The sequence below is a fragment of the Sus scrofa genome, chromosome 6 (genome assembly GCF_000003025.6).
Source record: "Sus scrofa isolate TJ Tabasco breed Duroc chromosome 6, Sscrofa11.1, whole genome shotgun sequence".
Taxonomy (NCBI): Eukaryota; Metazoa; Chordata; class Mammalia; order Artiodactyla; family Suidae; genus Sus; species Sus scrofa.
Genome location: NC_010448.4, coordinates 156,852,126 through 156,877,592, shown reverse-complemented (window position 1 = coordinate 156,877,592; position 25,467 = coordinate 156,852,126). Strand labels below are relative to the sequence as shown.

Genomic DNA, 25,467 nt, shown 5'->3' with positions numbered 1-25,467 from the left:
CATATATTTGTCTTCCTCTGACTTACTTCACTTAGTATGATAATCTCTAGGTCCATCCATGTTGCTGTAAATGGCATTATTTCATTCTTTTTCATGACTAATTAATATTCCATTCTATGTATATACATGTATGGATGTCTTCTTTATCTGTTCACCTGTTGATAGATATTTAGGTTGCTTCCAAGTCTTGGCTATTGTAAATAGTGCTGCTATGAACATTGGGTTGCATGCCTCTTTTCAAATTAGAGTTTTCTCCTGAAATACACCCAGTGGGATTGCAGGATCACATGGTAGCTCTATTTTTAGTTTTTTAAGGAACCTCCATACTGTTCTCCAGAATGGCTCTACCCTTTTACATTCCCATGGACAGTGGAGGAGAGCTCCCTTTTTGCCCCTAAGGTTCTTTTCTAGCCTCACCTTAGTCTGGCCTTGACCTCCTGGCTGTTCCTTAAATGTGTCCTACTCTCTCCCACCCTGGGGCTGTTGCTCTTCCATCTGCCCCCAAGAACTGCGTGGCTCCCCTTATTCTCGCCTGTCTGGGCTCTAAGGTCATGTAAGGCAGCAGCACTTCTCTGTCTCTGCCCCCTGCCCTGGCTTTTTTTGCTCCACACTCACACACCTGCCCTGTCTGTTCATTGTCTCTCCCTCCACTCAGTGTGATCTAACAGCATCCAGCACACACACACCTGAGAAGGCTCCCTGCATATCTGTGACTGAATGGCTGAAAGGACACACAACAGATACGCTGCTTTCCCCCTCTTTCAAGATGTTATTTTCCCTTCAGGGGGATCATTCTGGCCCCATCCTTAGTTTCACTATCTCCATAAGAATCTCCTCAAAATATCTGGCCTTAAAGTGCTTTGATCAACCTCCTTCATAACACACACTCTGACCTCTTTTAAAACATGTGATTCCAATTTTTTTTATATATATGAAAAACATCCTATAATCCCACAACCCACTACCTAAAGGCTAGATGCTTATTGAAGTTGTTCTTTGTATTTTGCAGCTGTCTGTTAAAATCCCAGGGAAATGGTTGGACCTGATTTGTCTTCCAGAGGAAGTGCACCTCTGTGTGTGCCCAGGGAGCCTCTGGTAGAACACAGAGATCCCTGCCCCTCCCCCTCCCGCTCCCCAGTCTGAAGCCAGCCATGCCCTCCCACTGCCTGTGGAGTGAGATTTGATCTCCTCATTGGGGCATTTCCAGTCCTTTCTGCCTCTTATGCCCTAAGAAGCCTTTGCTCAGCCAAACTTGGCCCCTCATTATCCTCTGATACCTGTGCGCACGGCCCTCTCCCTTAGAAACCTCGTCCAGGCCCTGCGGCTTGAGCTCCCCAACCCAAGCCAGCCCTACTCTTTGTTTTGAGGCCTCAGCTTCAGCTTGGATTTCAAATGGCCTGTTGGCATCTCTTTCTGTGAGCTCTGCCAGCAACTCAATTTCAACTTGGTTAAAGCCTGCCTTGATGTTTTCTCCCACCCACAGCCCCACTTCCTATCAGAAGTCTCACCATTTTCCCAGACTCTCAGGGGTAAAACTCAGGGTCTGGTGGACTTTTCCTTTGTCACTCACACCCAGCCAGTCATCACAATCAATTCATCCTGATAATCCCTATTGATAGGATTGACTAATCACAGACCCACCATGTGTAAAAGGTATATTTTCTATAGTCTCTGAAATAAGGCTATGGGTTGCTTAGGGTACAGATGAAACTGGTGCACAGAGGGACCCAGGAATTCAGTGGCCCAAAGAAAGCAGATGTTTATCCCTCTCTTATGTAGGGACCCTGACTGGTCAGTCTGTTTCCTGCATGGCATGGCTTTGTGACCACTCTGGTCATTTCCATTTCCCAACCTACAGAAAGGATGAGAGAGGTCCTGTGACAAATAGCTAAGCCAGTCTTTATTTATTTTTTCCTTTTTTTTAGGGCAGCAGGTGCAGCACATGGAAGTTCCCACCTAGGGCTTGAATCGAGCTGTAGTTGCTGGCCTATGCCACAGCTCATGGCAATGCTGGATCCTTAACGCACCGAGTGAGGCCAGGGATTGAACCCACATCCTCATGGAAGTTAGTTGGCTTGATTCCTCTGAGCCACAATGGGAACTCCAAACAGCTAAGCCTGTCTTTATGAGCCACTTGAAAGCTGTGCTCCTCACTTTTTCTCACATCCCTTCCTTCTGAGCTGAGTCAGGTGACCACTGCAAAGGCAGATGGAAAATGTAGTTTCTAACTCGTGGCCATGTGCAGCCAGCTAAAAATGGGATGGATGTTCTATTAGAAAAGGAAGAAAAGAAGAAACTGGTGGGTATTGTTACCCTCATTTGAAGATGGGGCGCTGAGGCCTAGAGAGCTGAGCGGAGGTGTCAGAACGCATTGGGATTGGCTTCCAGGTCTGCCTGACTTGACTGTCTCTTACCCCACAAGGCCTCTCAAGGGACAGCTTAAGTGTGACTGGTAAGAAGAGATATAACTAATAGAAAGATCATGTGTGCTTGAGCCTTCTGGGCAGATCTCACAAAAGAAGAAGGGCTCAAAGGAAGGAAGCTGGGGTCTGGCTGGGTGGAGGAGAGGAAGGAGGGAAAAGTGATAATTTCCTTTTAGAAGGTGGGTCTCTAGGCCATATTTTGGTTTAGTCACTTCAAATCAATAAACATTGCTCTAGGGCTTCTTCTATGAACGCTTGAGTTTGGAGGAAGATTTGGTGACAAAATAGGAGCAGAATCCTGCTTGAAACCCTTCAGTGTCTAAGTCCCCTTTGGCCACCACCCAACCACCTTGTTGGGTCCACAGGCCCTTGTGACCTGGCCCTGTCTGGCCAGAGCCTCTCTCTTCTGCTCCTCCAAGTGCAGGGACTTGCCCTGGCTGGCCACGCACACTGGCCTGTGCCCATGCCTGGAATGCTCTGGCCCAACCTCCTCCTGGATGACAGCTGTTTTTTACTTCCTGACCTTGTTCTTCCTCTACCTGGATTTGGGAAGACACAAAGGAATGTTCTGCGATTGCATTCTGTTGGAGCAAGACTTAGAAATAGACACATAGACACTTGTTCGTGGGGCTCTTCTGCTACAGTATGCACTCCATGGAGAAGGCCTGCACCTTTCCCAGCCTCTGGCCTTCAGCACCGAGTCCAGGACAAGGACGAAAAAAGACTAGTCTCCTCTTAAGACTGTGGACTTCTTGAGGGTTGGCCTGTGGTCTTTTTAAAATTCATTGTTTCTTTAATTCAGTAAATACAAAAAATAACTCATAATCTGCAAATCAGAGTCAGTGCTTGGGCTAGTTTTATTAGTTCGGTTGGCCTGCCATAACAAATTACAGCAGACTGGGTGGCCTAAACAACAGACATTTATTTTCTCACTGTTCTGCCATCTAGAAGTCCAAGATCAAAGTGGGGCATGGTTGTTTCTTCTGAGGCCTCTCTCAGGGGCTTGTGGACCGCTGCCTCCTCTCTGCCTTCACATGGTCTTCCCTCTTTGTGTGTCTGTGTTCGAGTCTCCTCTTCTTATAGTGACACCTATGGTATTGCATTAGGGCTCACCCATGTGACCTTATTTTACCATAATTACCTCTTCAAAGAACCCATCTGCAATTCAGTCATGTTCTGAGCTCCCAGAGGTTAGGACCTCAACATATGGACTTGGGGGAACATGATTCAGCCCATAACACTGACATGCATTGTTGTGTAACAGAGAAGAAAGAAGAGATTCTGACCAGAAGGGACACGGAGACATTCATGGGGGATGTTAGTGGATGTCCTCGGGGGCATAGGCTACTTGAGGAAGGGAGCTTGGCTCATTTCTCTCTGTGCTCCACCTGCCCAGCACAGGGTACCATTTGCAGAAGATGCTCATGTGCCAGCCTGGAATACACAGATAAGCACAGGAATGAACTAGCATTTGATCTAATAACAAGAGCATAGCTGCCAGCAGGTGACTGCTCTTTGTTGTCATTTCAGGTCCTTGTCTACTCTGCTAGGTCGGAGGCCAAGGCTCCACAGTTCTCATTTGCCTGCAGCAATGGTGATCGGGTTCGAAACTTTCCAACCTAGTTAAACGTGTGGGTGGTTGGGGCCCACCCAAGGAAAAGAAGAGTGTGCTCAATCAAATCTTTTGTTTAGAAAATGTTTTTCAGCTGAGTGTCCTAGGGCCCTTGTCCTGCTAGGCTCGAGGATCCTGTTGCTAAAAGCCGGAGTGGAAATTTAGGAGACTACAACTCAGACTCAAAAATGATAATTGCTCAAATCTGTTAAAGTCTTCACAGGTTGTTGCTGTTTTTTTAATAAAAGGGCTTTACTTCTGTGATTTGATTTGACCCTTGAAATGACCCTGTGGAGTGGGTAAAAGAAAGAGGATGGGGTTTCATGTCATCAGTTCCAAGCCTGGCTCTACCACTTCTGGGCCTTGAGAACTTGGGAAAGGTGAGAACTTTCTGTAAGGTCTGCTTTTCTCCTTTGGGCAATGAGATGATAATGCCTATCTCCTCTGACGGCCTCGAGGCCTGATTGATATCAGGTTTTAGAAAGAGCCTACCAAATAGAGTAAAACCTTAAAGAAGAATTCAAACCCGTGTCCTCCCTTTTTTCCTTTTCTTTTGTAAAATGGAGAACACAGTAAACATTTACAAGCATTGCTGTGATGAAATGGACAATGAACATATATAATACATACTCAGTAAAAGGTAGTTAAGGCTATTCATTTTAGACCCTGATACTTTTTAAAATAAATGAGATGTTACTAGTGTCTTTCTGAATGTTTCAAATTTCAAATTCCCTTTGACGTTGAAGAAAACCTTACAATTTCCATTTTTAAGAGAAAGGGACAGATGTATGGAAACATTAGACTGGGCATTAAGAACCTTGGCTTGAGTTTGGTTCTGGAGTTTCCGAGACAGGCTGCGACGCAGAAGAACCCTTACTGGAGTGCTTATACCTGCATAAATGTTTCCTCAAGCAGCAGAATACAAAGAAACTATAAGAGACTAAAAGCAATTTCATGCAGGCACAGTTGAGGCCAATTATGCATAATAAGATACAAGAAAGCCAAAACCCAACAGTTGCTGCTGAGGTGCTGAGAGCAAAATCAGGGTACAGCGCATGATCCAGACACACAACACCCCTGAGGAGGTGGGCAGACCAACACCTGAGCCACCCTTCTGGCCTGACCCAGACATCCATCTCACCCCCACCCCATTTAAAGAACCAGCCACCCTCCTTGGAGGTGGAGCAGGGGCACCTGTTTCTTGTTTCAGCTCCTTCACGCTGTAGCCCACGACTGAGTCCTAATAAAGCCTTAGCTGAACTCCTTCTCCTGCCTCTTATCAGTCTCTAAAGCATCCAAAGGCTCAAGTTGGTAATGCTTCCTTGCTGCGAGGCCTTAGGTAAGTCACTTTCTTTTTCTGGGCCTTACGTTCTTCCTCTCTGCAGAGAGCAGACTGGACCAGATGAATGCTCCTTGTTATCCCCAAGAATCTATGTTTGTAAATTTTTTTCCCAAATCCAGTAAAAATCCTTAGCCCTTAAAAAGGGAAATTTAATCAGAATTTTTTTTTTCTGATTTATGTGCACTTAACCAAACAGAACCCTACTTTCTAAGAGCTCTTTGATGTTTAAGCTGCCTTAAAGATTTTTTTTAAAGTTTTTTTCTTAGAAACAGGAAATCAGATTTTGGCAAGAGGGAAAGAAATTCGAACACATCCAGACTTGGGGGTGGGGGCAGTTGGTTGGTTTTTGAGTGGGCAGAATTTGAGAGGGTTCCTGAGATTGGCAAGAGGTGGCCTAGGCCACCCTCGCTCAGCCTCCCGAGGGTCTCCAACTTGAAAGGCTGTGTGAACTTCTGGGGCGGCGACAGGGAAGGCATGCCTGAAGCATTTCCTAAAACTTTAAGGACTGGCTGAATGTTTTCTTTTCCTCCTCAGCCCTGCGTCTTCTTTCTCTTGGGCGATATCTGGCAGTCCACATTGCCAAATGCCTTAAATGATCTCTAAGGAAAATATTTTTTCACTAGATCAGTTTTCCTTTCCAGAAAAAAAGGGACAGAAAAGAGAAAATAGGATGAGTGTGTGGCAGAGACAGTGTTTAGTTACTGCTCTGAAAAGCTCCTAAAATCTCTGCGAGCCAAGTGATTTTTAACAAGTGAAATAGTGACCCACTAGGCAACTGGGGTAGCAGCTTCAAGGCCCAGGTGGGCCTCCTGTTGACCAAGGGACTTGCAACAGTGAGTACACTCCCCCCTCCTCTGCCCAAGGGCACTTTCTCTCTGCAGGATGGAGAAATGATTGTCTCACAGTGTTGCTGATGAGATCCTGTGGTAGAGTGAATCCTTTCAGCTCCCCAAATAGGTGTTCAAGACACGCCCCTCCTTTCCTGATTTACAGGGGATGGGCAGTGCTTTGGCCGAATGACCAGTCCGTCCCTTGTCCTCCTGCAAAGCCTTGGTGTGGATGCTGCTCGGAGTGCGAAGTGGTGTGCTGGGCTGGGAGCCAGATGACCTAGCCTCTAGCTTCTTTTTAATGGTGATTTAAAAAACCCCCACATAATATAAAGTTTTCCCTCTTAATTTTTAGGTGTATATTTCAGTAGTGTTAACTAGACTCACATTGTGGTGTAACAGATCTCTAGAACTTTTTCACCTTGCAAAACTGAAACTCTATACCTGTGGAACCACTCTCCCTTCCCCCCCTCCCCAGGGCTCGTGGCAACCACCATTCTACTTTCTGTTTCCAAGATTTTGACTATTCTAGAAAACTCAGGTACGTGGACTCTGGCAGTATTTGTCTTTTTGTGACTGGCTTATTTCACTCGGCATAATGTCCTTAAGTTTTGTCCATGTCGTAGCATGTGACAGGATGCTTTGCATTTTTTTTTAAGGCTGAATAATACTTCATTGTATGCATGAACCGTGTTTTCTTTATCCATTCATCTGCGGATGGTCATTTGAGCTTTCATCTCTTAGCTACTGGGGATAATGCTGTAATGAACATAGAGGTGCAAATATCCCTTTAAGGTTCTGCTCTCAATTCTTTTGATTGTGTACCTAGAAGTGAAATCGCTGGATCATATGGTAACTGTATTAGCTTTTTGAGGAAACTTCATACTCTTTTCCAAAGTTTACCATTTTATATTCTCACCAGCAATATAGTAGTGTTCAAATTTCTTCATATCCTTATTATTTTTTTAATGCTAGCTATCCTAATGGGTGTGGGGTAATACTCCATTGTGGTTTTGACTTGCAGATGACCTATCTTCTAATGTGCTGTTGTTATCTCTTTTACTTGATGGCCTTGTGACCCTGGGGTAATGTTTGGTCTCTTTATTTCGGGGGAGCCTGTGGTAGGCCTATCCAGAGTGATGGCTAGTATGCTGCTCTAAGTGGGCAAGGTTCCCAGGTGTATTCGTTTTCAAGGGTTGACTAATAAAATACTATAAACTGGGTGACTTAACAAGAATTTATGGTCTCATACTTTTGGAGGATGGAAGTTCAATATCAAGCTATCCATTGGGTTGGTGTGAGGGAGAATCTATTCCATGCCTCTCCTCTACCTTCTGATGGTCTGTTGGAAATCTCTTGTGTTCCCTGGCTTATAGATCCATTGCCCTGATCTCTGTTTTCACGTTCTTATGATATTTTCCCCTGTGTGGGTAACTATGTCCCAGTTTCCTCCTTTCATAAAGACACTAGTCATATTGGACTAGGCCCACCCTAATGATCTTATTTTAACTTTGTTACTTCTGTAAAGACCTGATTTCCATATAAGGTCCCATTCTAGGTACTGGGGGTTTTAATGGGGATTAGGGAGGGCACAATTTAACCTGCAACACCAGGGATCTTGTAGCTTGCATCCAGAAGTTAGAGGAAATATCCAAGAGCTGAAGAGTCAGAGCTGGAATCACAAAAGATGAGGACCCCAGGGAGGGGAAGCCATAATCCCTCAACCCTTCCCAGAAGCCAGCAGGATGAAAAAACAGGTCCGAGCCAGGCAAAGGCCTGAATCTGGGAATGAGAGTAAGAGCCTAACCAAAGTAAAAGGAGCTAGTATCCTTTATGTTGGTGACTGTGGGTGAGCTGGTCTAATTTAAAGGCATAGGATGGCTTATAATAGTGGGCTCTTTGTAAGCCAGTAACAGTCATTTGAGAAGGAGACCAAAGGAAGTGTTGGGATGAGACAAATCTGTTTCTAGCTTCTGACTGCAGGATGGTGCAGCTTGGGACTTGACCTGAGCTGTGTGCTATGGAGTTGAGCACAGGATCAGATACACCAAGTGCTAGCCTGGAGGCCGGATCTCTATTGGGTTGCAGAACCCCTGTGATGGCTGAGCTACTAAAAGTTGCCCAGATGTTGAAGGGTGTTCTTGGTCTAGTGTTATTTGGTCCAGTGGATTACCCCATGGCATCATTCTGCCTAACTTGAATGCTAGCTGTGGATATAAAATACGTAGTGGATGTCTGTAATGTGCCACCTAAATCCCCCTTCACCAATAAGTGACTTTTTCTCCCTAGTGGCTAGAAATGCTTCTGGCTTTCTCTGGCAATTGCCCTGAGCTGGAGACAGTGTCCTCACCCAAAGCCATACCTCCTTTTTGGGGTAGTCTGCATCCAATGAGTTCTCAGTGCAAAAAAGCCCACTGCATTCTCTGCAGAATGGGCAATTCTGAAGGGCTTCATTATGAGTTCCCTGTGGGATCAGCTGAAACCTTTGCTGCAGTCTGGTGTTTTCTTCTAAGGGAACTTGCATCCTTTCCTTCCCTTCCACAGCTGTAGCTCTTGAGTGTGCATTAAGGAAGTTCCTGAATGCTAGTTTCCATCTCAGAGCCGGCTTCCCAAAGAACCTGCAGTGTATTAGCTTCCAAATAGAAGAGGCCTGAACTTGAAGAGGAACATTCCAACTCTGCAGAGAAAGGCTCTGGAAAAAGAAATGACTGTAACTGGCATGTGATTATAGTCAGAACATGTTTCTCTCATAAATTAAATAGGGAATGGATAGATCCAAGCTCCAACTTTCAAAGACACGTGACTAGGGAACATCTTTTTGGCTTTGATTCAGGATCATGGGTATGTGAAGGGAATGGGATTATAGTGGAAAACAATCTAACTGTATATTTGCTTAAAGATATTTTATTCATCAGGGAAGACTCTTTCCCCCCAGAGTAGGCACACACAGGGTTGTTACATCTGGCAGGTGTGAAAAGCAGTGGTTCAGACAATATTTTCTGCCCAGCCTGTGGGCCATGCACAAAGAGATGGGAGTTCTTTGGCTCTGGTTCTGTGTAAATGCATCCCATCTGGTGTGAACTTCTCAGCACTTGGCAGAGCCACTTTCTAAGAAAAGAGGAATTTAAGAGGGGCTTTTGCAAAGTCAGCAAGTAGAACTTCCAGCTGTTTGGAAGATGTTTTGGCAGGGCTGGGGGTGTGGGGTAGTGATAACTGACTGGAGGTGGAGATGTGATTGGAAATTTCCCACCTGCAGAGCAGGACAAATAGACATGTGCTAATCTTTATTTACATCAAGATGAGATAGGTCTTAAGTGTCCTTTACTTTAAATACACATGATTAGGCACATAGGCCTTTGTTATCATAGGCATAGATGTCATTAACATTTCTAGCTGTTCACAGGTTGAAATCAGGCTTCATGGATAACAGATCTCTATTTTAGGTCTTCATAGAGCCTTGATTCTTTTGTTTGTAAATTGGGTTATAATTAACCTACAATATTATGTTAGTTTCAGGTATACCACATAGTGAGTCAATATTTTTATACATTATGAAATGATCACCATGATGTCTAGTTACCATCTGTCACCATGCAAAGATAATATTTCTGACTGTATTTCTATGCTGTATATTGTATCCCTGTGACATTTGTTTTATAACTGGAAGTTCATACCTCTCAATCCCCTGCACCTCTTTTGCCCAGTGCCCTCCCTTCTGGAAACCACCAGTTTGTTCTCTGTATCTAAAAGTCTACTTTCATTTGGTTTTACCTGTTCATCTATTTTGTTCTTTAGATTCCACGAATAAGTGATAACATATGATTTTTGTCTGTCTTTGTCTGATGTTTCTCACTTAGCATCATACCCTTTTTCCATCCATGTTTGTTGTAAATGGCAAGATTTAGTTCTTTTTATGGCTATGTAATATTGCATTGCATATATACCACATTTTTTTCTTTCACTCATCAGTGGATACTTAGGTTGCTTTCCTATCTTTGCTGTTGCAAGTAATGCTTCAGAGAACATAGGAATGCATGTATCCTTTATTTTATTTTATTATTATAGTTGATTTACAATGTTCTGTCAATTTCTGCTGTACAGAAAATCATATATCTTTTTAAACTAGTGTTTTGTTTTCTTTGGATAAATACTCAGAAGTTGTATGGTAGTTCCCTTTTCAGATTTATAAGGAACATCTATATTGTTTTCCACAGTGGCTGGATCAATTTACATTCCACCAATAGTGCACAAGGATTCCCTTTTCTCCATATCTTTGCCAACACTTGCTACTTTTTGTCACTTCAATAATAACCATTCTGACAGGCATGAGGTGGTATCTATTTCTGGTTTTGATTTGCATTTCCATGGTGATTAGTGATGTTTAGCATCTTTCTCTGTGCCTGTTGGCTATCTGTAGGTCTTTGGAAAGCTGTTTATTCAAGCCCTCCACCCTTTTTAAAATTTTTTTTTGTATTGAGTGATATGAATACTTTTACATATTTTGGCTATGAACCCTTCATCATATATGTGGTTTGTAAATATCTTCTTCAATTTAGTAGGTTGCCCTTTGATTTGTTAATGATTTACTTCCACTAGAAAAAGCTTTTTAGTTAGATGCAGTCCTATTTGTTTATGTTTGTTGCCCAAAGCAAAAGGAGACAGATCCAAAAAATAATCCTAAGACTAATGTCAAAGAACTTATTGCCTGTGTTTTCTTCTAGGAGCTTTATAGTTTCAGGTCTTACATTTAAGTCTTAAATTAACTTTGTTTACTTTTGTATATGGTAGCCCAGTTTTCCTAACACCATGTATTAAAGAGACCAAGTTTTTCTCATACATTGTTGCTACCTTCATCATAGATTAATTGACCATATGAGCAAGGGATTATTTCTGGGCTTTATTCTGTTCCATTTGAGCTTTCTACTTTTGTGCCAGTACCATACTGTTTGGATTACTGTAGCTTTGTGGTTTAGTTTGAAATAAGGAAGCATGATACCGCCTGTCTTGTTCTTTTTTCTCAAGATGGCTTTTGGTTTTCAGGGTATTTTTGAGGTTCCATACAAATTTTAGGATTATTTGTTCTAGTTCTGCAAAAAGTGAAAAATGCCATGGGCATTTTGAGAGGGATTGCAGAAAATCTGTAGACTGCTTTGGGTACTATGGATATTTTAAGAATTTTTAATATTCTTCCAATCCATTAGTACTGTATCTTTTTCCATTTATTATGTCATCTTCAATTTCTTTAATCATTGTGTTACAGTTTTCAGATTATAGTTCTTTCACCTCCTTGGTTAACTTTATTCCTAGATATTCTTTTTGATACAAGTATAAATGGAATTGTTCATTTCTCTTTCTGATATTGTTATTCGTGTATAGAAATGCAACAGATTTATGTATTAATTTTGGATCCTGCAACTTTACTGAATTCATTTATTCTAAAATTTTTTTTTGGTGGAGTTTTTAAGGTTTTCTATATATAGTATCATGTCATCTGCAAATAATGACAGTTTTACTTTTTCCTTTCCAATTTGGATGTGTTTTGTTTGTTTTTTCTTGCCTAATATGGCTAGGACTTCCAATACTGTTGAATGAACGTGAAAGAGTGGGCATCCTTGTCTTGTTCCTGATGTTAGAGGAAAAGCTTTCTGCTTTTCACCATTGAGTATAAAATGTGTTATAATATACGGCCTTTATTATGTTGAGGTATGTTCCCTCTATACCCACTTCATTGTAATATATGTTATGATATTTTATAACATGTTATGTGTTATAATATGTTATATGTCCTTTATCATGTTGAGGTATGCTTCCTTTATACCCACTTGATTGAGATTTTTTTAAAATCATAAATGAATGTTGAATTTTGTCAAATGCTTTTTCTGCATCTATTGAAATGGTCTTATGATTTTTATTCTTCAATTTTTTTAATATGGTGTATCACATTGATTTGTTGGTGTTAAACCTTCCTTGCCTCCCTGGAATTAATCCCACTTGATCATGGTGTATAATCCTTTTAATGTATTGGTGAATTCAATTTGCTGATATTTGATTGAGGATTTTTTGTATCTATGTTCTCCAGGGATCTCGGCATGTGATATTTTTTGCTAGTATCTTTTTCTGATTTTGGTATCAGTGTTAACGCTGGTCTTGTAAAATGAGTTGAAAGTATTCCTTCCTCTTCCATTTTCTGGAATAATTTAAGAAGTATAGGTATTACTTCTTCTTTAATTGTTTGGTAGAATTCACATGTGAAAATCTTGGACCTGGAATTTTGTCTGTCAGGAGCTTTTGATTCAATTTCAGTACTGGTAATTAGTCTATTGAGTTTTTCTATTTTTTATGATTCCTTCTTTTATTTTTTATTTTATTATTTATGGTGTTCTGTCAATTTCTGCTATACAGCAAAGTGACCCAGTTATACATATATACACAATCTTTTTCTCATAATATCTTCCATCATATTCCATCACAAGTAGTTAGATATAGTTCCCTGTGCTATACGGCAGGACCTCATTGCTTATCCACTCCACATGCAATAGTTTGATTCATTCTTGAATTATTGTATGTTCTAGAATTTTTACCCCTTTTAAGCAGTTTAATTTGTTGGCATATAATTTTTCATAGCCTTTTTTTTTTTTTTTTTTTTTTTTTTTTTTTTTGTCTTTTTGCTTTTTCTAGGGCTGCTCCTGTGGCATATGGAGATTCCCAGGCTAAGGGTCTAATTGGAGCTAGGGGCCTATGCCAGAGCCACATCAACACGGGATCTGAGCCAGGTCTGTGACCTACACCACAGCTCAAGGAAACACTGGATCCTTAACCCACTGAGCGAGGCCAGGTATGGAACTGGCAACCTCGAGGTTCCTAGTCGGATTTGTTACCCACTGAGCCACGATGGGAACTCCAGTTTTTCATAGTATTCTTAAGATCATTTTTATCTCGGTAGTGTCAGTTTTAACTTCTTCATTTCTGATTTTGTTTATTTTGGCTTTTTTTTCTTGTTGAGTCTGGCTAAAGTTTTGTTGATTTTTGGTTTTCTTTTCAAAAAACAGATCTTAGTTTTCTTGATCTTTTCTGTTTTTTTTTTTCAGTCTCTATTTCATTTATTTCTACTTGGATATTTGTTGTTTCTTTCTACTAAATTTGAGCTCAGCTTCCTGTCCTCCTCCTTCCCTTCTCATCCTCCCCACCCCTTTCTTCATTTGTTCTTTGAGGTATACGTTTAGGTTGCTTATTTGAGATCTTTTTTTTTCCTTAATATAGGCATTTATCACTGTAAAATTTCCTCTTAGACTAGCTTTTGCTATATCACAGAAATTTTGGTAAATAGTATTTCCAATTTAATTTTTCAGAAGATATTTTTTGATTTTCCTTTTGATTTCTTCTTTAACCTATTGTTTGTTAAGAAGCATGTTGTTTAATTTCCATTTATTTATGAATTTTTCAGTTTTCCTCCCCAAATTTTTAATTTTATACCATTGTGATCGGGAAATATGCTTGACATAATTTCCGTCTTCTAAAATTTATTAAGACTTCTTTGTGAGCTAGCATGTAAAGTATCTTGGAAAATGTTCCTTGTGTACCTGAGAAGGATGTGTAATTCTGCTGCTATTGAATGCAATGTTCTATAAATGTCTTTTAAATCCATTTGACCTAATGTATAGTTTAGGTCAAGGGTTTCCTTATTGATTTTCTGTCTGGATGATATATACATTGATGTAAGTGTGGTACTAAAGTCTTCTATTATTGTGTTGGTGTTATTATTTCAGTTAATACTTGCTTTATATATTAAGCTTCTCCTGTGTTGGGCGCATAGATGTTTACATATTATATCCTCTTGTTGAATTGACCCTGTCATCATTATGTAATACTTTTATTTGACTTTTGTTACTGTCTTAGTTTTAAAATCTATTTTGTCTGATAAAAACATGGCTACTCAGTTTCCTTTCCATTTCCATTTTCTTGGAATAACTTTTCTCGTCCTTTCACTTTCAGTCTGTGAGTGTCTTCTTTTAGTACTACGTGTTTTTTCTTTGAGATTACCATGAAGTTCACTTACAAATGGCACATTTGTAACAGTATCTTTTAAGTTGATAATAATTTTGAACACATTTCAAAGCTTTATATTTCTATTCCTCCATTTTACATTTTTGCTGATATATTTTACATCATTTTATTTTATGCATCCTTTAAATAATTATTGTATTTTAAATTAATTTTTACTAATGTTGTCTTTTACCCTTCACACCTTCTTTATAGGTGATTGGCCTTTTAAAATTTATTTATTTATTTTTTGGTAGATTTTTACTTTCATGTGTTTTGTCTTTAAAAATTAATATTTATTGAAATATTAATTTACAATGTTTCAGCTATACAGAAAAGTGATTTATATATATATATGCATGTATACATACACACAAATACATACATACCCCCCCCACACGTATATGTATATATATTCCTTTCCAGATTCCTTTCCAGGTTCCTTTCCAGATTCTTTTCCATTATATGTTATTACAAGATAGTGAATGTATTTCCTGTGCATATGTTTTTTTTATTACTGCCTTTTCTTTCTAGCTTAGAGAGGTTCCTTTAATATTTCTCATAAGTTTGATTTGGTGGGGATAAACTCATGTAGCTTTTGCATTTCAGCAAAAATCTTAATCTCTCATTTAATTCAGAATGATAACCTCGTCAGGTAAAGAATTCTCGATTGACGGTTTTTCTTTTCAGCACTTTGGATATCTAATGCCACTCATTTCTGGCCTGTAAAGTTTCTGCTGAAAAATCTACTGATAAGTTTATGAGTGTTCTTGTACCTAGTAAATTGCCTTTTTTTTTCTTGCTGTTTAAAGATTCTCTCTTTTATCCTTAACTTTTACCATTTAATTATAATATGTCTCAGTGTATTTTTCTGGGTTCATCTTATTCAGAACTCTCTGGTCTTCCTGGAGCCAGATTTCTCTTTCCTTCCCCAGATTAGGGAGGTTTTCAGTCATTATTTCTTCAAACAAATTTTCTGGTCCTTTCTCTCTCTTCTTCTCCTTCTGTGCTGCCTATAATGTGAATATTATTCTGCTCAATATTGTCCCAAAGGTCCCTTGAGATATCCTCATTTTTAAAAATTCTTTCTTCATTTCACTGCTCTGTCTGGGTATTTTCCATTGTTTTGTCTTCTAGTTTGCTGATTTGTACTTCTATTTCATCCATTCTACTATTGAACTTCTCTATGTATTTTTCATATCAGTTATAACTTCTTCTTTGTTTTTGTTATTTTTTTGCTACCCTGTGGCATATGGAGTTCCTGGGCCTGGGATCAGATCCAAGCTGCAGTTACAATTTATGCCAAAGCTGTGGCAATGCAAGATCCTTTAATCCAATGTAAAACCTGCATCCTGGTGCTGCAGAGATGCCACCATTACCATTTCTCCACAGTGGGAACTCCAGTTGTAACTTCTGTTTGATAGTTTTTTATATTTCTGTCTCTCTTGGAATTCTCACCAAGTTCCTCCATTCTTCTCCTGAGACTGGTAAGCATCTTTGTGACCATTACTTTGAACTCTTTATTAGGTATAGGTTGCTTTGAACTCTTTATTATGTGTAGGTTGCTTATCTCCATTTCATCAAGGGGTTTTGCTTTGTTCTTTGGTTTGGAACACATTACTCTGTCTCCGTATTTTGCCTGTTTCTCTGTGTTTGTATATGTGTAATAAGTAAAATGGCTACCTCCCTCAGTCTTGAGGGATTAGTCTTGTGTAGGAACTGTATTGTGTGTCCCAGAAGTGTGATACCTCTGGCCACCAGAGCCAGACATTCTATAGGCTTCTCACATGTGGGATAAATGTACACAAAGGTGGTGATAAGGCCATGGCTGCTGCTTGGGAGGGTAAGGCTCAGGGTGCTTGCTTAGTCTGGTTGTGGCTTAGCCTCTGCATGAGGAGGGCAGTTTTGATTCTCTTGCCTATGCCATTTGCAGCTTGGTCTCTACATAGGGTGAACAGGCACAGGGTGCTTGTCTAGTCTGGTTGCAGCTTGTTTGCTAAGTGGAGGTGGTGGGGCTTGGGGTGCTTACTCAGCCTGATTGTGGGCCAGTCTCTGTATGGGCTGTGTGGAGTGCAGGGTGCTCTCTTGGCCTTGTTACTGCTCTGCTTCTCTGCAGAGAAGGTAGGACTCAGGGTTCTCAGCCATCCTGGCTGTGGCTCAGTCTCTGTGCAGGGTGGGCAGGGATCAGGGCATTGCCCAGGCTGATTACTACATGGGGTGCTCATAGGCTCAATTGTGCCCTATGCACTATTTGGGGATAATGAGGCTTAGGGAACTTGCCTGGCTTAGCTTCATTAGAGCCATAATTCTTGATAATGTTACTCAGTACTCAAAAGCCTTACACTGGCTAATTAAGCTCAGAATCTTCCATGATTGAGAAATGAGGAAGACCTTGATCCTGCCCACTAATATTTCTGGTCTCCTCCTTCCAGGCATACAAGTGATTGGATTGTCTCTCCAGAACCTTGACGTTAGCCAAGGCCAGGAGATGTGATTTGGCCAATAAAATGTAAATATAATTGACATAGGTAATTTATAGGTAGAAATGTTTAGAGTTGGAGAGCCATTCCCCCAGCTCTTCTTCTCTTCCTCCAATGATCATGAAAGTAAGCATGAAAATGAATGTGCCATAAAATTGAAGAATCCTTCAATACCGAACCTACATGGGCAAAGGCTACCCCAGATAGGAACTTCAACTGACAAGGGGCATTGTATGAACTAGAAATCAACTTTAATTGTGCTTGATCACTTTTGGGCTGTTAGTGCAGTACAACTTAGCTTATCATGGTTGATAATAGAATTTTCTTTCCTATTATACCTTTCCTTACTGGAAAAACCTGGATTTTGACATCAAGAGACTCTTTCTTTTCCCCTTTAGAGAAAGGTGATGAATATTTGCCATACACAGTAGTTTTCTTGGGTCATAGTAAGTCAACATAAAATACTTCACCTCTTCCTTCCACCCCCAGCACTTCAAACACATCAGAATACTTGCCTTTTGCCTTCATACACCCAGCATTTTTAGACAAGAAATCTCTCCTGAATTATTTATCTTAAACTTGAATTTTGGATAAGTTACAATATTGTAGGGGACATTCAGAAAACAGTCTGAAGTGTGTAAATGTCAAAAGAGGATGATGTGGGCTTGTAAACAGAAAAGTAAGCATTCCTGAAAGTCAGAAAGATGATGATGGATTAAAAGGATGGATTAGGAAGATAAATGCTTTAAAACCAAGCTCTCTTACATGTACAGAATGTTAACATTTAATGAAGAGTGAACACTTCAGTGGCTTTTACCTAAAACTACTTCAATGATGTACTGCATTTAGTCCACACATTCCCAGATATTTACTAAGTTTCTACCATGTTCCAAGGAGTGCTTAAGCACTGGGGCCAAAGCAGGGAACGAGATAGAGCCAAGTCTCTACCCTTAAAGTATTTGCTTTTTAGGAAGGAGAGAGTGTATACAAGTAGATAATAAATAAACAAGCTACTTTCAGATGCTGATAAATACTCTTAAGGAAGTAAACCCTATATGGTGGAGAGAAACAGTGCTGTGGTAACAATTTGGTCTGTCATCCAGAGAACCTCTCTTATGGGTGATGGGTGCATTGAGCACTGAAGCTGAAAGCCAGCCATGGACATGTCTTGGGGAAGAAGGAAAAGCAAGTGAAAGACTTTGATTTGTGAAAGGCTTTGGAGGATTAAGAAGGGAGGACATTATGACCAGGGCAGTAGAGTAGGGTAGAGGAGAAAATGTATGGGATTAGGTGAGAGAAGTAGGCACAAGCCAGAATATTTAGGGCCTGTGGGACACAATAAAGGCTAAGAATAAAATTCCAATGGCAATGTGATGATGTGAAACCATTAGAGGATTTTTTCTTTCTTTTTTATATTGATGTACAACTGACATACACTAAAATACATGAATTTAAAGAGTACAGTTTTATAAGTTTTGGCACAGGCATGTACCCATAGAAGCATTTCCACAATCAAGGTGGTGGATGTATCTACCACCATCAAAGTTGCCTTGTACCCTTTTATAATCCTTTCCTCCTGGCGTCTTGACCTCTTACCATCCCTGACTACCTCTGATCTGCTGTCAATATAAATGTTTACTTTGAAAGGAACTTAACATAAGGCAATCATTTAGTGTACTCTTTAAAATATATAGCTTATTTTACACAGTATAATTATTTTAGGATTCATCCATGTTGGGTTTTCCATTTTATAGTTGAGTAGTTTTCCATTGTATGAACATACCACAATTTTATATCCACTGACTTCTTTGTTGATGGATATATTTTTTTCCCTCAGTTTTTGGTTATTGCAAACAAAACTGCTAGGGACATTCATTTGTGATTTATTTTCTCTTGGGTAAATATGTAGGAGTAGAATGGTTGGATCATGTGGTAGCTGTATGTTTAGCATTTTAAGAATCTGCTGAACTGTTTTCCGCAGGTTATAGCATTTTACATTCCCACCATCAATGTGTGAGAATTCTAGTTTTTCAAATCTGTCAACACTTGGTATAATCAATCTTTCAAGTTTTAACCATTCTAATCAATATTTAGTGGTATCTTAATAGGTTTTAATTTCCTCTTCCCTTTAACTATGCCTTTAAGTGTCTTTTCAAGTGATTACTTGATATATACTTTTTTTTCTTCAGTGTATGTTCAAATTTATTTTGATTTTTAAAAATTGGGTCTTTTGTTTTCATACTGTTGAGTTTTGAGAGTTTTTTTTTTTTTGGTATTTCAAATACAAGTTCTTCATCAGATTAGTGCTTTGTAAATATTTTCTCTCAGTCTCTGACCTTTCTTTTCATTCTCTTAACAGTATATCAAGTTATCAGTTTTTCTTTTATGAATCATGGTTGTATTGTCATATCTAAAAAATCTTTTCCTGACCCAAGGCTACAGATTTTTTTTCCTATGTTTTCTTCTAAAAGATTTATAGTTTAGGTTTTACAAAAATCTCGCAAATATTTATTCACGTTTTCGTTATCCCTTTATTCATCAACAGATGCTTACTTAGGTTGTTTTCTTGTCTTGGCTGTTGTGAATAATGTTTCAGTGAACATGGGGAAACGTCTCTTTGAGATAGGGATTTCATTTCCTCTGGCTCTATACCCAGTGGGATTGCTGGATCATATAGAAGTTCTATGTTTGATTTTTTTGAGGAACCTCCATGCTGTTTTGCATAGTGGCTATGCCAGCTTACTTTCCCACCAGCAATGCGTGAGGATTCCCCTTTCTCTGAATCCTTGCCAACACCTGTCTTATTGGTAATAGCCCTTCTATAGGTATGAAATGGTATCTCATTGTGATTTTGATTTGCATTTCCTCTGATGTCTAGTGATGTTGAGTACCTTTCCATGTACCTGGTGGCCATTTCATGTGCCTGTATTTCTTCGTTGGAAAAATGTCTCTGCAAGTTCTTTGCCCATTTTCAAACCATATTATTTGTTCCTTTTGCTGTTGAATTGCATGAATTCCTTAAATATTTAGGTATTACCCTCTAATTTTAATCTCATCCAGGCTTTCTTCATCTTATTTTTATTATAAAAATAATAAGTAAAAATATGGAAATGAAAGAGGTAAGATAATGATCATAGGCCATAATCTATGAAATGAAAAATTTAAAAAGAGGATTCTTAAAAAGTAAAATAGGAATTATAAAGCTGAAAATGTAAAACATTAAAAATATGTACGTACACACATATGTATGTTGTTAAATGATTATGACCATATTTTTATTTTTAAAAAAATTTTTTTGGCTTTTTGTCTTTTCAGGGCCACACCTGCAGCATATGGAGGTTCCCAGGCTAGGGGTCTTAATTGGAGCTGTAGCCAATGGCCTATGCCACAGCCACAGCAATGCCAGATCTGAGCCACATCTGCGACCTACACGACAGCTCAGGGCAACGCCAGATCCTTAACCCACTGAGTGAGGCCAGGGATGGAATCCGCCTCCTCATGGTTCCTAGTTGGATTCATTTCCACTGCGCCATGACGGGAACTCCCAAACATATTTTTAAAAGAAAATAATTTTTTTTTAAACATGAGAGAAGTGGGAGAAGATAAAAACAAAACACATGAAACGTAAAAAAATTGTTGGTGAGGCTGGACTTCTCTGGTCACCTGTTTGAGCAGCAAGAACTCTGAGGGCAGTCCAAATGGTGCTCTTAGCTGTGTCTGGCTCAAAGGCATCACTTCTGTCAAGCAGTTGGTAGGGACATGGACTTGGACAGAAGGTTCAAACTGTAGTCATCCTGGTCTCAGTGTGTGTGTGCCTGGGAAGAATGCTAAGTCAGGTGATAAATCAACACTTGTAAAGCCCTTAGTGTCTCTTTGGCACCTAGTGGATATCTGGTAAGTGTTCTAAAGGATCACGTGATCTGTGATGAAGAGTAAGAGGGACTATAACACAGCGACATTGTCAAAGTGCACTTCCCTGAAATTACAGAGGGCTCAGATGCCCTTTTTAAAACATGGAGATTGCATGGTAATCACAAACATATATTCCTAAAATGTGTCTAGCACCACACTAGGTAAGCATTTTCCCACAGGTGGTCTTATATGACACTCACAACAGCCTTGCAAATGGCATATTTCATAGATGCTAAGACTCCACATTTCCACAAGTTGGCATCTCTAAGGTCAAGTTGCATCTTACAGTCTATGTGGTAAGATAGTCTTATACTGCGGTTTAATTGTCAGTGTGTTTTTCTCAATGTACATAAAATAACAGTGAATCTTACAGTTAATGGCGTGTTAGATTTGATGCAACACAGTAGATGCTACTCTGCATGCTTTCCACATAAGAGTACTGAGACTCTGAGAGGCCAAAGAAACTGCCTGATATCACACACTGGTGTATGTAGATCCTGGTGTGACATATGGATTCCAAAAACTTTTTTTTCCCTTAGAAACCCAAGGGCTGGAAATGATCTGACCCATACTGGGGAGGTCAAACCCCAGAATGTGAGAGCTGAAAAACTCCCCCAAAACAAGTGGGTTCTGTGCACCAGGGCAGAGATGGCTGGGAATCTGGCCCTAACTCTCCACTCCTCCCAGTTCACTGTATTGCTTCTTCCGAAGACCTGGTTTCTGCTTTTGGCATCTTTTCCTGTTTCCCTATTTTTGACTTATTCAGTTTGTTTTTTTACCTCTTACCTTTGTCTTCCCAGCTGCTGGTTTCATCAAGAGTCAAAGAGATCCCGAGCTGGAGGGGAAGTATCAGGCTCCCATATTATTTTTCTCTTCCACTCCTCTCCGGTTACCTGGAAGCTGGCTGGCTACCTCTAAAATATATTATAGCCTCTGAGATGCGTGAACTCGAGAAGGATCAGCAGAAGCACTAGATCCATTTTGTTGCCAGGCCAGAAGAACAATATTATTTCCTCGTGAGAAGAGTTTATGATTACAGTATTGTGATTTAAGCTTACACGGGGAAGTGGCCATTTACAGAGTAATTACCCTGGCTATTCTGTTTTTGTTGCCTGGCCATCCTTAGAGCTAAATGGTAATGGCCCCCATCTGGAGAAGCCTGGTGGGATCTTGTTGGACACCTTGGCTCTCTGGTTTCAGTCAAAGGGCCTTATCAGTCTTTTACAAGTGCTCACCAATGCAGAAAGAAATTTGTGAAGGCCAAATAAATGCAGAGCTGAAAGTGATCCTTTGATCTAAGCCCCTTGTTATGTAGATAAGAAAAGGGAGGTGAGAGGAGTGAAGTGGCTTGCCAGAGTCCCCCAGCAATTTGTGGCCAGGACTGCAATCCAGGTCACTGCCTCAAGGTCATCCGGCAGTTGTACAGAGAATGTACAGCATTGTTTGGTGTGACTTTTTCTGATGAAACCTCCTTAAGCTTGGGCAGGCTGCTTGTCTGCATGATGCATTATCCTTCTCACCAGGCTTGTCTCTGGCTCTCCTCTGACTAATCAACATGTTCATGTTGCAAGATTTTTCTCCTTGGTTGACCTTCTGAGCCCATATCCCCCTGTCTAAAACCCTTGGTGGCTCCTAAAGAATAAAGCCCGACAACCTCCTTGGCATTGAAACTGCATATGGTCTGATACAAACTCCCTCCAGCCTTAGCTCTCACCACTTCCATAGTATCCTCACTCAGCCTGGACACCTTACCATTCCGTTTCTAAGTCCGAAGCCTTTGCTAATGCTGTTCTGTGGGCTGAAACATACTTTCCGTAGTTTCACTCTTCCTTTAAAGCCTGGCTTATTGTGAAGGTGGTCCACTGGGCCAGGTCTGGGGAGAAGGGGCTATGATAGGATCTGCCCATTTGCTACTGTCAGACTACCCTGCCCAATGAAGTATGCAGGCAAATAGGCACCGCCTGGTGGTCCAAGCTAGGACTTCCAATGGAATGTGTAGGAAGGCAGTTTGGATTGGAGATTGTCCAGTAGTGGATGGTCAGTGGACAGTAAGCATCTGGGCGGATATCTGGCAGCTGGTGTCAGACGCCAGAGTAGGGCAATTTGGTGCTGAAAGCATACCACGCAGATGTGGCTTACGTACAGGAAATCTTCAGTGTGGTCAGCAAGGCAGACATTAAATGTAGATGATCTCCTCCAACATACATCAAAATCCTATGATTATCATTTCTCAAGTATGAAAACTGAATCTCAGAGGTTGAAAAACTTCCCAAGGTCCCTCACTGAAGCAAATTTACAGACACCTTCAGGCCCTGTGTTCCTTTCAGAGACAATTTCATTGCTGGAGAAACTGGGGGTCAGGGCTCAGTAGTAAGACAGTGACTTGAATGTGGAGTAAATAGTACTGCTATTACTCATGGACATAGTCATGTGAGAACAAGGCATCTTCTGCTATAATTATTACCTGTCGTGTTTTAAGACTGAATCCTAGTGCTCAGTATATGTTAGTTACAGATATCTCAATAATGCTGTGCAGTCCTATTATATAGCTGCGGAAGGCAAGGGTTAGATACAACAAGTAATTTGTCTAAGATCACCCAGCTATGGTGGAGAAAGGCATTCAGCCTAGATCTGTCAGGCTGTAAAATCAATGTCCTTTCTAGTGGACCCGGCTCCCTCTATACCACCACTTGTCTAAAAACCATGGAGAACCTCTTTTATTTTTCCCTGCAAGGGAAAGAGGGAGAATGCGATAAGGTCTTTGTAGGCAGTGAAAACAGAGACTAAAAATAGTCGAAATCCTAGAGTCACCTTTGATTTCTCTCCATCATGTATCCCCCGCCTCCTGTTAGACGGCCAGCACTTATCCCAAATCCACGCCCTTCTCTCCACATCCCCTGTTACTACCTTATGTTTAAGCCGTCATTCTAGGAATTTGGCCCGAGCACATGGGCGGATCATGGTACCTTTTACTTACATGGGGAGGGCTAAGGGAGGGTCAGTGAGGGATGAAAGCGTTGTAAATCAAAAGCTTTGTTTGACCATGGTGAACTTGAATGTTTACTAGATAGCCAACAGGAGACGTAAAATAGCAGTTAGATATTGTAATCAAGAATCTGACTCCATTTTTTATGTTTGACAACTGACAGCTTTCAGGCCTCACTTCTCCATCCTCAACTTTTGAGCCGAGTTTGAGCAAAGCTTTAAGACCGCCTGGGCACTGCTGGAAGACCTGAACGGTCTTCTCCTCCTCTGTTTACCTCCAACTCAGGCTCCTTTGATTCTTGTGTCATAGTCAAGTCCAGCCACCCAGGAAACTCTGAGTTGAGCCTTTGCTGTCCTATTGGTTTGAGTTATAGGTCTGGGACTCTGCCTAGGAGTCTTCTCCTGGGCCAAGAGCTATAACCCTGTCTAGGATCCCAGCCCTGAACCAGGACAGTATCCAGTACTGAACCCTGATGACTCAGGGTCCTTCCCACTTCATTTAAAAATTTTGAAAAAATTGTACAATTTTAAGGGTTCTTTCCATTTACACTTATTACAAACTATTGGCTATATTTCCTGTGTTGTGCAGGGAATCCTTGAGCCTTTCTTATACCCAAGAGTTTGTTCCTCCCATTCCCCTACCCCTATAGTCCCCTTCCCCACCCCTGGTAACTACTACTTTGTTCTCTATATCTGTGAGCCTGCTTATTTTTTTGTTACATTCACTAGTTTATTGTAGTTTTTAGATTCCACATATGCGATATCATACAGTATTTGTCTTTCTCTGTCTGACTTATTTCACTTGTGTAATGCCCTCCAAGTCCCTCCATGTTGCTGAAAGTGGAAAATTGTACATCTTCTTTATCTACTCATCTGTTGATGGACACTTAGGTTATTTCCATGCTGTGGCCATTTTAAATAATGCTGCTATGAGCATTGGGGTGCATGTATCTTTTCAAATTATTTTTTGAGGGCTATATATACCCAGGAATGGAATTGCGGAGTCCTATGGTAGTTCTACTTTTAGTGTTTAGAGGAACCTCCATGCTTTTGCCACAGTGGCTGTACTACTTTACATGCCCATAAACAGGGTAGATGGGTTCCCTTTTCTTCCTCACCAACATTTGTTATTTGTGGGTTTTTTTTTTCTTTGATGAAAGCCATTCTGACAGGTGTGAGGTGAAGTCTCATTATAGTTTTGATTTGCATTTCTCTGTTGATTGAGTGATGGTGAGCATCTTCTCCTGTGCCTGCCTGTTGGATCCTTTCTTCTTTGGACTGTCCCCTCCCCAGGGCCAGATCCTGCCCTTGAACCCTCAGTCAGTAGTCTTGTTCCATATGAACACCAACTCTCTGTCTGATTCCCATGTACTGACCCCTGTTTCATCTTGGACCCAAAGTAGCAAAAGTAAAACCTCACCTCTGCTATAGCATTTAGCACTATGCGTCTTCAGTTTTATGTGCCTGTCTCTCCAGTGAGGGTGTTCTCTTAGCCATCTTAGTAGCACCAGAAGGAACATCCCAACAGGCACAGAGTCTGTTTGTTGAATATATACAGAAAGATGTAGAACGAGCATTTCCTGAGAGAATCGGAGACGATTGTAGGAACAGTCTCAGAAGAATTGACTTTCTACTGACAAAGAGGAGGCATAAGTATAGTTGCTTTACAGTGTTGTGTCAATTTCTGCTGTACGGCAAAGTGACCCAGTCATACAAACACACACACACACATTCTTTTTCTCATATTATCTTCCATCATGCTCTATCATAAGAGATTGGATATAGTTCCCTGTGCTATACAGTAGGACCTCATTGCCTATCCATTTAAATGTATAGGCATCTACTA

General features: G+C 40.5%; 1 long non-coding RNA gene across 2 annotated transcripts in view; it reads left to right on the top strand.

Moving 5' to 3' along the window:
* LOC102158888 overlaps positions 258-25,467 on the top strand; it is a 277,481-nt gene continuing 252,271 nt past the window's right edge. Inside the window, exon 1 of one of the 2 annotated variants that reach the window (XR_002345486.1) lies at positions 258-5,374. This is a non-coding gene — a long non-coding RNA (uncharacterized LOC102158888). Of the gene's footprint in view, positions 6,211-25,467 lie in introns of both variants that reach the window. The other variant, XR_002345485.1, reaches the window with a different exon arrangement.